Here is a 13,020-nt window from a genome sequence, read left to right as displayed (position 1 = left end):
AATCTAGTATGGCTGGAGCCCTGGTTGGCATACTGACCATCTGACCATCTGATCCATGGAGTTTTTGTTTACAAAATCCAGGAATCTCTGTGCATGTACGTTTGTTGTCCTATAGGATTCCCAGTTAATAGTGAGGTAGTTGAAGTCACCCATGAATATGGTATTGAGTTGAATGGTTAATGTTTCAAATAAGTTTAAATCAAAAGCTGTATCTTCCATGACCAACCTAATGAAGCATGGTGTCTGCAGTGCTACAGAAGGACTGACTACAACTGCAACATCCAGCATCTCCATCTCTAAGCGCACATTGCACAGACTAACGGTCTACTGTAAATATGCCAAAACAAAGGTAACGTTTATAGATATCCCATTTAAAGGCTCCTGTATTTTTGGTCCAGAAGTTAATATACCTGTAGAAAATGTGATGAAGGGCAAAACTTTCACAAGTGAAGGAGTTTTATTTCAGCTGCGTTAACCCTTCAGAAAATGTGAAGGAGGGAAAAATGTTGAGTGGGGGAGTTAAATTTCAGCTGTCACAACCCTCCTTTTCCATAACACCACACACACACACACACACACACACACACACACACACACACACACACACACACACACACACACACACACACGCATGCACACCTCACATTCACACAAACCTCAGATATGATTTGGATGCAACATATCTCAGAACAATTTGAGGTTGTCCAGATGGCAGACCATTTCTGCCCCAAAGGAAAGTGTCTTTAGGAATCTTTAGGCAGACACAGCCAACCTAGTGGCCAGCACTAGCAGCCCTATGGCCTGGCCCATCTGTTGCAATCTTGAAACAACCGGACCATCTGTCCCTTTGTTTCCATGGACCTCTGTCAGAAAAGACAAATGGATCAGGACTCATATTCACGCATTTCTAACCTGACCAATTTTATCATCACTTCCATTACCATTATGCAAGAACTAAGACTGTCACAGCCTCCTCCAATGGTGAATAATTAAAGAGTTCCCACCAGACCAGATGAGAAAAATCATGGATTTTACTCCAGAATTGATTTTTTATTGGTCATTTTCTTGTTATCCATGCCTTACAACCATCATTATCCCATTGAAATTCACCTTGTACCTATTCAGTGTTTAGCTGGGTTTTCAACCTGCACTGAGGGAGAGTTGACTGGAGGGAACAGTATTCTGGAAACCACGGTAAAGCTTGTGCCCCTGCAAACCTTGCACCTATTGCTGAGGGATTGAGGGCATCTTCATCTCAAATGCCTCGTGGCCTGACTTTAGACCCCAACACCTCCCCAGAAAGGGAGGGATTTGTGTTTATCTCAAATGCCTCATGGCCTGACTTTAGACCCCAACACTTCCCCAGAAAGGGAGTGATTTGTGTTTAATGAATAAGCCCCAGACCATAGAACTATACAGCACTCCCCCCTTCACAGTGAACAAATTTCTAAACAAAGTTAATTGAGCATTCTTGATTACACCCCTAATCCTCTATTTGGTGGCTAAAGTGAGCACTTGTGTCGCCAAGTATGGCCTCCTGTGGTCCCTTCTGTGCTGACATGTATAGATGCACACACACACACACACACACACACACGCAGCAAGACCGATCATCACTAGCTTTGGAACACTAAGCCCATGTCTCTGATTTATGGCTGTATCTTCATCACCAGAAAGTCAAGGATTGCTGATGGCAGACAAACAACTGGATCTCCACTCCTTCTCCCAGGATGGTAGAGTCATCATTGTCTATTCATTCACATCCTCAACTCCTCCTTTAGTGCCTGAAATGTCATTATGACTTGGATCATCCAGGTCATAGTCAGGACTCTAGCCCTTTTCTCCATGGAGTTGGACACTAGTGCTGAAAATGGTTAAGGGACAGGTGCCAGGTGCTGATTTGATGTCCCTAAGAGGTCTAGAAAAAGGCCATCCCCACCTCCCCCAAAAAAACGTTTAAATGTCTCCCATGCAATCAAGCCTTCATTGCTTGACTGAAAGTGACCTTATGTGCTGAATAGACCTCTATGATATGTATCTCCACTTCAAAATTACTCAAGAGTTTGGTAGATTTCTTAATTTCTAGGTGACACATGGTCATTACTATTCCTGGAACCTTCCTTTTAGACTAATCTAACACCATTTACTTTAATATTTTCAGCGATACCGGAATACCATTGAATGCAAACCTCTTTGACCTACTGCTGCTTCTGGCACAGATTGATTGCTCTCACTCTTCTCAAACACACACACACACACACACACACACACACACACACACACACACACACACACACACACACACACACACACACACACACACACACACACACTATTACACTCACTAAACAGCAAAACTGCTGTTTAACGAGTGTAAAATAACAACTTGATCACTCCCATTCTTCCCAAGTACGCATACACACTTTATCTGTCATCCACGCAAGCATGCATACACTCACGCACGCAGACAGAAACAAACAGACATGCAAACGCACACGCATGTACTTAACTTTTTTCCACCGTTTTACCTCACTAAACAGCAAACCCGCTGTTTAATGGTCCTCGATTGATCTTACTTGTACTCACTGGCAGGCATACATTCACACACTCACACACGCATACTTCTATTTTTTAAATCGGAAATGTCTTCTTTTGTTGTTGTACACCCGCTAAACAAAAGTGTACCTTAGCCAGCGTAAAATAATGCATAACCAGTAGGTTTCTTAAGAGTGTCAGAACTTCTTAGTGTCAGGTCTATGACATTGCAAGAAGAAAAAAAAAACACTGATGGCATAGCATTCCACATAACAGATTTCCCCAGGATGACCAGATTTCTGCCTTATAAGTTCAGTCTCTCCTCATGATAAACACTATGGTTTACTACAAAAAATAAATAAAAAAGGCTACGGACTTGAGGCACGTGTTGTTTGTGGATTTCTATTCTCTGAGAAGGCAGGTAGGCAGTTATAGGATAGGATGAAGTTTTAAATAAATAAGATGGCTATAAGGAAACACTTTATTATGTGATGGTTGCTGACATAACTAACTGCAACCAATCGCATTACAGATTTAAGAAAAAAACAATATCAAAACATTATTATCGGAAACCAGTTGACCCAAAAGATATGGCAATACACCTACCTGTAGCAGAAGAAAAAAGCTTTACTCCAGGAAAAAAATGTAGGTATGTTTGAAATCCCTCAACAAAACAGGTTCGTACAGCAACTACACTAAATACAGTAGTTCCTAATGCAGTCAGCATCACATTTTTATTGGTAAAAAAAATGACAAAATGAAAGCATCTCATGCATAGGTATGAGTTGGGGGCGTTGCTTGGGCAAAAGGACTGGGAAGGCAGTTTATGGGCAGTCCTTGGGCAACAGCTGTGGAAAAGGTGAAAAATAACACTGGGCATTATTATCAAATGGCTTGAACATCCATGTACTCGCTACAGCTCTATGAGACTTTTTTCTGCTTAAAGATGGCTCACAGTACTGGAGCTGTAAGAATGGGTAATGAAAAATACAGTTAAAGTCAGTATTTACCATGGCACTAGGGATATGCTACAATGCTAGATTCAAAAGACAGGGGAGAAAAACACTTCGGAAATGAGATAACAAGTGTAGTAGTACGTAGTGATCCTTTAATCGATCACCAAATTGTTAAAACAAAAGTTTTGATCAATATAAAGTCCTGGTGTCTCAGTGCCTGGATAGGCTAAACTCAAGTTCACATAGATGAACCTTGTCATCTGGCCTTAACTGTAGTATTTGAATATATACTGAGACCCTTCAAATAGGTAAAAAGAACCATGCCGCGTCCAGATCCACTTCTGACTAGATACAAAATCCTGGACAATAATGGTCCCTGCGTATCAATCGAATGTCAACTGCTATTTACAAATAGCAATAGGCATATGAAAATATATGAAGCCAAAATTTGGCCTGATAAACATGTGTAAATAGGTGGCAGATAATTGTAAAACAGTATATAGAAACTACAGTTGAGTCTGTAAGCAAAGCCCAATGTATTTGGATTATAATAGGTTATATTTCTAGTGCTTTCCAGCAGGTATTAGAGAAAGTGCTAGTCACAGGGATGCTTAAAGGTAAGATTGAAAAGAATGCACTCTGCAGTGTGCACTAGAGAAGTTAGATATGAAAGTAGGTAATTTGAGTTTTACCTGTTTAAAAAGTTAAGGTTTAGTGGAGAGTAACTATTTTTAAAACAGCAAGATGGACTGAAAGAGCAGATGAATAAAATATGTTACAGAAAGAACAGATGAATAAAATATGTATATATTTTATTTATTTATTTTTTTTAGGGAGGGAACAGAGCAGGATTAAGAGGCTGCACGGGTTGTCCTTTCCAAATGCTCTCTTTGTACACAGTAGGAGTGCCTAAAATCAGAATATGATCTCACTGCACTCATTTGAGTGAGCAAATGAGATGGGCCCAGGAGGAGTATCCAAATACAAATTTACAGGAGGGGTGGGCAATTTCAAAGCCACAGAACAATAACAAGGAGGGTGGGTGGGACACTAACTGTAGAGACACAGCCACAACTTTCAGTTGAGTTAATATTCAGTGAGAAACACAATAAATAAATCAAATGTAGAACTATATGAAAAAAGAACAGATAAAAGTGTACTTAAATTCACTTGTACGTCCACTGGCTGTAGTAACATTTCTGAGTACTTTGCAATAAAAAGAAGTTATGTCTTACCATAACGTTCCATCTGTATTGCTGATCCTTGTTCAGTCATTACGTGTGGGTATCGGTTCCGACCTCGGAACTGAGCCGGCCATCTTCCAAGCTCGCGTCAGCTGCAATCTCTCTAGCTAAAACTCTTACCCAGAATTCCCCTTTCCCTATTACCTCAGATTGAGTTTGCAAGTCAAAACAAGGTAGAGGAGACCTCTGGTCAAATGACCTAATAGAACCGGATGGTAAGATCCACTAGAAGCCACAGGAGGGGGAAGGAGGGAGGGTCGTAATGACTAAACGAGGATCAACAATACAGATGGAACGTTATGGTAAGACACAACTTCTTTATCTGATATTGTTCATTCTCGTTCATTCCTTATGTGTGGGACAGAGTCCCCAGCTACCTTATTCCTGGGAGGCTCTCATGGAAGGGCATTCCTGAGCACCATAGAACCAAAAGATGCTCTTCCCCTGGAGGCCAAATCCAATTTGTAATGATTGATGACGGTATGAGGGGTAGCCCAAGTTGCAGCTGCACAAATGTCATGTAAAGAAGTTCTGGCATGGAAGGCAGCAAAAGTTGCCACTGACCTTGTAGAATGAGCCTTTATGGTAGTAGGTAATGGAATATTACGTTGTCTATAACTGAAGATCACAGTCTTTCAACCATTTAGCCAATGTGACCTTAGTAACAGCACATCCTAATCTAGGTCCAGAATAGGCCAAAAATAACTGGTCTAATTTACGAGAGGCCTTAATCCTGTTCAAGAAGAAGCAAAGTAGCCTGTGAATATCTAGAGTATGCAGGCAATACTCTCCTTTGTTTAAATGATTGGGGAAGAAAACTGGCAATTCAATGGTTTGATTAATGGACATTTCAGAGCTCACTTTTGGCAGAAAGGAAGGATTAGTTCTCAATGGCACTCTATCTCAATGAAAAATTAAATATGGACTTGATGCATAAGGCTTGAAGCTCAGAGATACGTCTGGCAGAAGTAATGGCGACAAAAAACAAGGTTTTCCATGACAAATATTTGAGGTCGCAAGAAGAAGCTGGTTCAAAAGGTGGCATTGTCAAAGCTTGTAGGACTAGTGACAGATCCCATGGCTAAGTAGGTTCTCTAAAAGGGGGTTTTAGATGATTCACGCCTTTTAAGAAAGTCTTGCATAATTTGTGTGACATAAGAGAGGAGTCTTGGACACCATCATGGAAATTAGATATTGCAGCCAAATGAACTCTAATGGTAGAGGCAGATAGACCGGATTGAAATAGGGTAGCTAGATACTCCAGTACTATCGACACTGGTGCTGAAAAAGGATCTACCTGTTTTTCTTTCAGCCAAAAAGTAAATCTTTTCCACTTACTGAGATATGTAATTCTGGTGGAAAACTTATGAGATGCAATAAGAATGTCACGTACTGGCAAAGAAAGATCATTCTGCCTGGCAATCAAGGGAATTGGAGGAGCCAAGCTGTGAGCTTCAGGCTGTTCAAGTTGGGGTGAATCAGATTCTGTGGATGGGAGATCAACCCCGGGGTTGGATGGAGAATCCACGGTTGATCTAGCAGGAGAGGCCAAAGGAAGGGGAACCAAGTCTGACAAGGCCAATATGGTGCTATGAGGATTACTTTGCTCTTCAACTGGTGCACTTTCTTCAAAAACTGGGGAATGAGGGGGAGAGGTGAAAATGCATAAAGTAGACCCGAGGGCCAATCGTGGACTAGAACGTCCCTGGGTGACTGTCCCGGAGGGGGAATCGGGGCAAAATAGTTGCTGCACTTGTAGTTGGTCAAGGACGCAAAGAGATTGCAGCAAGGAAGACCCCAGCGGTTGAAAATCTCTGCCGCTATCAAGGGATTCAGGGACCACTTGTGAGGTTGTAGTATACACCTGCTGAGGCTTCTTTGAGCATTGCTTGAAGTTGCTTGTGGCATCTAGTGGTACTGGGGGGCTGGACTGTTTCATTGGGAATGACTTTGCAATCACTCATGTAATCTACTGCTGGTTTCTGACTAGGGAAAAATCAAAGTTGCTAGTTGGTATGTCCTGTATGTGGTCCTGTTTCTGTATCTTTGGACAAGCAGTGTGTTGTCCAACATCAATCCATAAAAATTACAACCCTAAAAATTAACCCACAGTCAGTGTTCAGGGAAAATATTTGGCATTTGCACTACTTGTAAATACGAGAATAAGAAAATTATTGTATTAGGCACCATTTATAGAGAATAGTATGTCACCCATGTCCAAGGCAGAAATAATAACACACTATTCAAAACCCTTATTTGACCTATCATTTTATACATTTTTCCCTTTGGTATGGATCTAACTTGACATTTGAAATGTTAGAATCACACAGCTTTGTAACCAGGAGAATTCAGGGCATGAATGCAATGCCTGATCCTATGCTAATCAGCTAAAGGCTCTGTCTCTTTCATGAAATGCCTATAGGCATTTCAGAGGGGACCTTTGCCTGGATTAGAGGGCTTTAACGACCTATCTCTGATGTACCTTTAGCACATGCACAAAATAGACCACAGCAGATTGTGGTAGCCAGACTTTGGTTTTTGAGTTAAACAAAGCTTGCCAGACAGGCATTTCTGTCCAGAAAGGATCCACAGACTATGGAAAACACTCACAAACCATTTAAAGTAGTTCTTCCCTGACACCGTGCAAATGATACCTTGACAAATGTATAAGAAACAGTTAAATAACCCACAATCTAGCCATTGTATTTACATGCTCAGTCTCTGTTGTACACATTATCACAATCTGCAGAATACAGTTTGGGAGACATGGCTAAGATTACAAAGGCGTTGTAAGGTTTTTAACCTTGGAATCACTTATGGGTCATGTAACTAATGATCTAGCAATAACATGAATAACTTTGGCTATCACGAGTGTTTACATTTACAAAACTGATTTTGTTCAACTTGCATAGCAGTCATCCATTTGTGCATCAAATTGTAATTGAAAAAACACTGAAACTCTGGCTATGTAAATGTCAGTCGGTTCTCCTGTTTCATAAGAACACACCACACATGAAAGCATAGTGATGTACAATGTGAAGTCATTACTGTAGAAATTTCAATGAACACACAAAATACAGGCCGCTTTTTTGGCAGTGCTGCCAAGTGCCCAGAGACACTAAATTGTAGCAATTTTACCAGTGGTCAAAGCAGTACAAATGACAAAAATTACCTGGACAAAAGTGACATTTCCAAATCAGTTCTTGCTCTACACCAGAATAAATTATATACCTGAATGTGAACAAATACCTTTTCCATCCCAGATGTGAACTAATACCTATTCCTAACCAACATCACCACAATCTTGAACCAACTTCTCTCATAGGGGTTATCTCTAAATGTACCAGAAGACTGCTTTTCTCTCACTGCAAATTCCAGTTGCTGTCTGTATTAAAGTACCATACTATTAATTTCTCTTTTAACTGGTTAGAATTTCTCCAGCTATTGAATCATTGTCATAACTTGTTCTTAATGTTTTCAGTATTATGTTTAATTCTATATAATTGCTCAGACTTTTTTGTATTACTTTTAAACACCATCAAATTAGTGCTGTTCAGATGTTGTGTAATACTGTGAAACATTTCTCCATGGTCCTTTTCAATAAAACTGGCTACTACCAAGTCTGACTTTCCAGATAATCAAAGGATGCACCATTCACATATCTTAGCATCTACAAGGGCCTCAGCCATGAAGCTTCTGAAACCCAATGTCCCTGGCTTTCAGTTCAGGAACAGGGTAGCTGAGTAACAGGTGTCATGCTGAACTGCTGAATTGCTTATGCAGGAATCCAAATTATTGTTCATCAACAGACAAAGAAGAAGGAGGTTTGCTGCATATGCATGGGAATTGTAAGTCTGAGTTAATGGCTTACGGTATGTCCAGGCATCTCCACAATAGCATCTGAAGTACTAAGAGGAAGCCATTTTTTAAAATGGATAACTTCCATCATACACACATGGTACGGTTTCTTAAAAACAGTTACACCTAAGGAAGGGCAGTTCACCTAAAAGTAACCAAAAAGACATATATATGTTCATTTATGCAGGATCTGTTCCACTGCCAAGAAACATCTGCCATGGACAACACAGAAAACTGTTGGCCCATTTCGGTGTATTGTAGTACATCTCTTATTACATGAGGGAATATTGCAAGACATCTATTAAGTTTGTACAGATCATGTTTGAGATAAGTACTATATACTACCAATTGACTAGCAATTATTGGTCCTTGTGTGGCTACCTCGAAACAGAATGCTTATGCCAGTTGCTTTGAAAAACAGCACTTCATCTGCTAAGCTTGATGTTAGCATTCAGCCTGAAGTGATTATGACAGATGTTTTGAAATGAAAAAAATAAAAGAAATCCTAGATCAGCTTTCACTATTAGGCTTGATCGAGGAACACCACCATCCCAACACTAAGTGGTATATAGGTTCACTGCTTCACAGAAGACAAATAGATTAATGTACGTAGACCCTATACAAGCCTAGACATATTTATCCCCAGTTGCCCCACTTGCAGGTGCTTTGGTTCATAGGTGCTTACCAGGCTAAAAACCCCAAAGGCTTTTTTAAAACTATCCATACATATCAAATCTCTGACATGTTCTGACACCCTTGATAAGTGTAAACAGGGTTTGGTAGATGAACCATTTACAGGTTACCTGTGTCCATTAGAGACACAGGTGCCAAACCAGGGATGCATTTCAGTTTCCCATCCAATTGCCCAAGATGCACTTGAATTGGGTTAGGAAGGAACTCTGCTTCGCATGGATGGGGATCCTGTTCCATAGACGGGGTAATCTCTAGGTTACATACCTGTCTGTCCAGCAGGTCCTACTTGTATCACAGGCAAGGTTTAAGCCTTTAGAATGGGTAATTCTGGTTCTGTTTTGTGGATATGCTGGAGGTCCATTAGAGTGGAGTCTGACAATGCCTTATATGACAGGCATAGATCTCTTCTCAAAAGCCTGTAGGAGACAGAATACAGGGATATGGGCTTGAGGCAGTCTGCATAGGACATGTTAGCTACAACCTGTAGGTGTTTAGTGCGGAACCTCTGTGGACATTCCAAATGTTGGATATGCCTGCTTAGGTACATTCCATAGGGGTCACTTTCAGTAGAAAGATAGGTCTGATGAATGATGAATATAGTGGACTTCCTTGGACATAGATTCCATACCTTTGTTTATATGTTGCACAACATAGAATGATTTCCTCAACACTGTAGACACATGATGGTCATTACTATCTATGTGTGTCCCTAAGTCCCAGACTAGTGAGTCAACTCTAAGGGGTGTGTTGTCAATATGATATTTACCAGGGATGGATGATTTCCCAAAGGATACTATTATGCATTTCTTGCCATTTAGTTTTAGTCCATGGCTCTGACACCAGTTGTTTGTCTGTGTCAGCCCCTCCTGGAGAACATTTGGGTCAGTGTGGGATTCAAGGACAGCTCCTAATTTGCAATCGTCAGCAAATTTATTCAGCCAAAGACCACTGACATTGGCCTTGACTTCTGATAAGTAATTGACAAAAATGAGTGGTCCAAGGAATTATCCCGAAGATATTCCACTTGCGACTGTCCTCTGTACAGATGGACTCCCCAGTTATGACTTCCTGGATCCTGTCTGTGAGCCATTTGGCTACCCACCAGGTAATATACAGGTTTTTACATAACCTCTTGAGTTTGTCAATAATGCTTGAGTGGGGTCTTGTGTTAAATGCCCTGGCCAGGTCAAGGTAGACCATGTGAATGATTTTGCCCTCATCCATTGTCTTGGTGACCTTAGGTTGACCAGGCTGAGTAGGCATGATCTGCACTTGTCGAAACCAAGCTGTTTTGGGTACAGTGTCTGGAGGTTTGCAATATCTGTATTGATCATCTCCATGATAATTCTTTACATGGATTTAAATATAAAACACTAATGAGACTTATGGGTCTGTAGTTTTCAGGATCTGTAGATAGCCCACCTTTATGGAAAGGGATGGCTGTCACCTTTCTCAGGCTTCATGAGGCACGAAGCCTGTTTGGAGGGTACAGTTAAATAGTAATTCCATAAGCCCCGATAGGTCATGTTTCATGCTATTTAAAAGTCACCATGGGATGTTGTCTGAATCCATTGTTGCAGTTTTGTTGATCTTAGAGAGAGCATTAACAACCTGTTTCCTAGTGATTGTCGGGGGATTTATTCTTGAAGATATTTCCAGTGGGAAAGTTGAGGGGGTAAGAGGGGTAAATTTGGAGTTGAATGTATCAGCTAGGAGGTCTGACATATCTATGCAGCTATTAATATGCTTGTACAGAGTTTCCGTGAACATTTCTGCATAGGCAGGAGTGTTCTCAGGGTTTATGGGGGCTTCACATTTTGCCTGGTTCTCACTAATAGAAGTTTAGCCTTAGAATAGTTCATGAATATTCCAGGCTTAGATGGGGGTCCAGCTTTTAGTTTTACTTCAGAAGGACACCGTGTTGTGGTCTTCCCTTACCAGGGAAGGCAATACAGTAGGGGATGTGCAGCAGTCTCTCATATTAGAGAGGACCTAATCTAGTATGGCTGGAGCCCTGGTTGGCATACTGACCATCTGACCATCTGATCCATGGAGTTTTTGTTTACAAAATCCAGGAATCTCTGTGCATGTACATTTGTAGTATTGGATTCCCAGTTTATAGTGAGGTAGTTGAAGTCACCCATGAATATGGTATTGGGTTGAATGGTTAATGTTTCAAATAAGTTTAAATCAAAAGCTGTATCTTCCATGACCAACTTAATGAAGCATGGTGTCTGCAGTGCTACAGAAGGACTGGCTACAGGTGCAACATCCAGCATCTCCATCTCTAAGCACACATTGCACAGTCTAACAGTCTACTGTAAATATGCCAAGACAAAGTTAACGTTTACAGACATCCCATTTAAAGGCTCTGGTCCAGAAGTTAATAAACATGTAGAAAATGTGATGACGTGGGGTAAAACTTTCACAAGTGAAGGAGTTTTATTTCAGCTGTGTTAACCCTTTACAAAATGTGAAGGAGGGAAAAATGTTGAGTGAGTGAGTTAAATTTCAGCTCTCTCAACCCTCCTTTTCCATAACACACACACACACACACACACACACACACACACACACACACACACACACACACACACACACACACACACACACACACGCATGCACACTCTCACATGCACACAAACATCAGATATGATTTGGATGCAACATATCTCAGAACAATTAGAGGTTGTCCAGATGGCAGACCATTTCTGCCCCAAAGGAAAGTGTATTTAGGAATCTTTAGGCAGACCCATCCAACCTAGTGGCCAGCATTAGCAGCCCTAGGGCCTGGCCCAACTGTTCCAATCTTGAAACAACCTGGCCATCTGTCCCTTTGTTTCCATGGACCTCTATCAGAAAAGACATATGGATCAGGACTCTTACATTCAGCATTTCTAACCGGACCAATTTTATCATCACTTCCATTACCATTATGCAAGAACTAAGGCTGTCAGCCTCCTTCAATGGTGAATAATTAGAGTTCCCACCAGACCAGATGAGAATATTCCTGTATTTTACTCCAGAATTTATTTTTATTGGTCATTTTTTTGTTATCCATGCCTGCCAACCATCAGTATCCCATTGAAATTTGCCTTGTACCTGTTTCGTGTTTATGCGTGTTTTCAACCTGCACTGAGGCAGAGCTGACTGGAGTGAACAGTATTCTGGAAGCCATGGTGGAGCTTGTGCCTTTGCGAACCTTGCACCTATTGCGGAGGGATTGAGGGCATCTTCATCTCAAATGCCTCATGACCTGACTTTAGACCCCAACACCTCCCCAGAAAGGGAGGGATTTGTGTTTATCTCAAATGCCTCATGGCCTGACTTTAGACCCCAACACTTCCCCAGAAAGGGAGTGATTTGTGTTTAATGAATAAGCCCCAGACCATAGAACTATACAGCACTCCCCCCTTCACAGTGAACAAATTTCTAAACAAAGTTAATTGAGCATTCTTGATTACACCCCTAATCCCTCTATCTGGTGGCTAAAGTGAGCACTTGTGTCGCCGTTATGGCCTCCTGTGGTCCCTTCTGTGCTGACATGTATAGATGCACACGCACACACACATGCACACACACGCGCAGCAAGACTGATCATCACTAGCTTTGGAACACCAAGCCCATGTCTCTGACTTATGGCTATATCTTCATCACCAGAAAGTCAAGGATTGCTGATGGCAGACAGAGAACTAGACTGCCACAACTTCCCCCAGGATGATAGAGTCATCATG

The sequence above is a fragment of the Protopterus annectens genome, chromosome 3.part1, assembly GCF_019279795.1.
Source record: "Protopterus annectens isolate FY-2018-M chromosome 3.part1, PAN1.0, whole genome shotgun sequence".
NCBI lineage: Eukaryota > Metazoa > Chordata > Ceratodontiformes > Protopteridae > Protopterus > Protopterus annectens.
Note: the sequence above shows the minus strand (reverse complement) of the source record.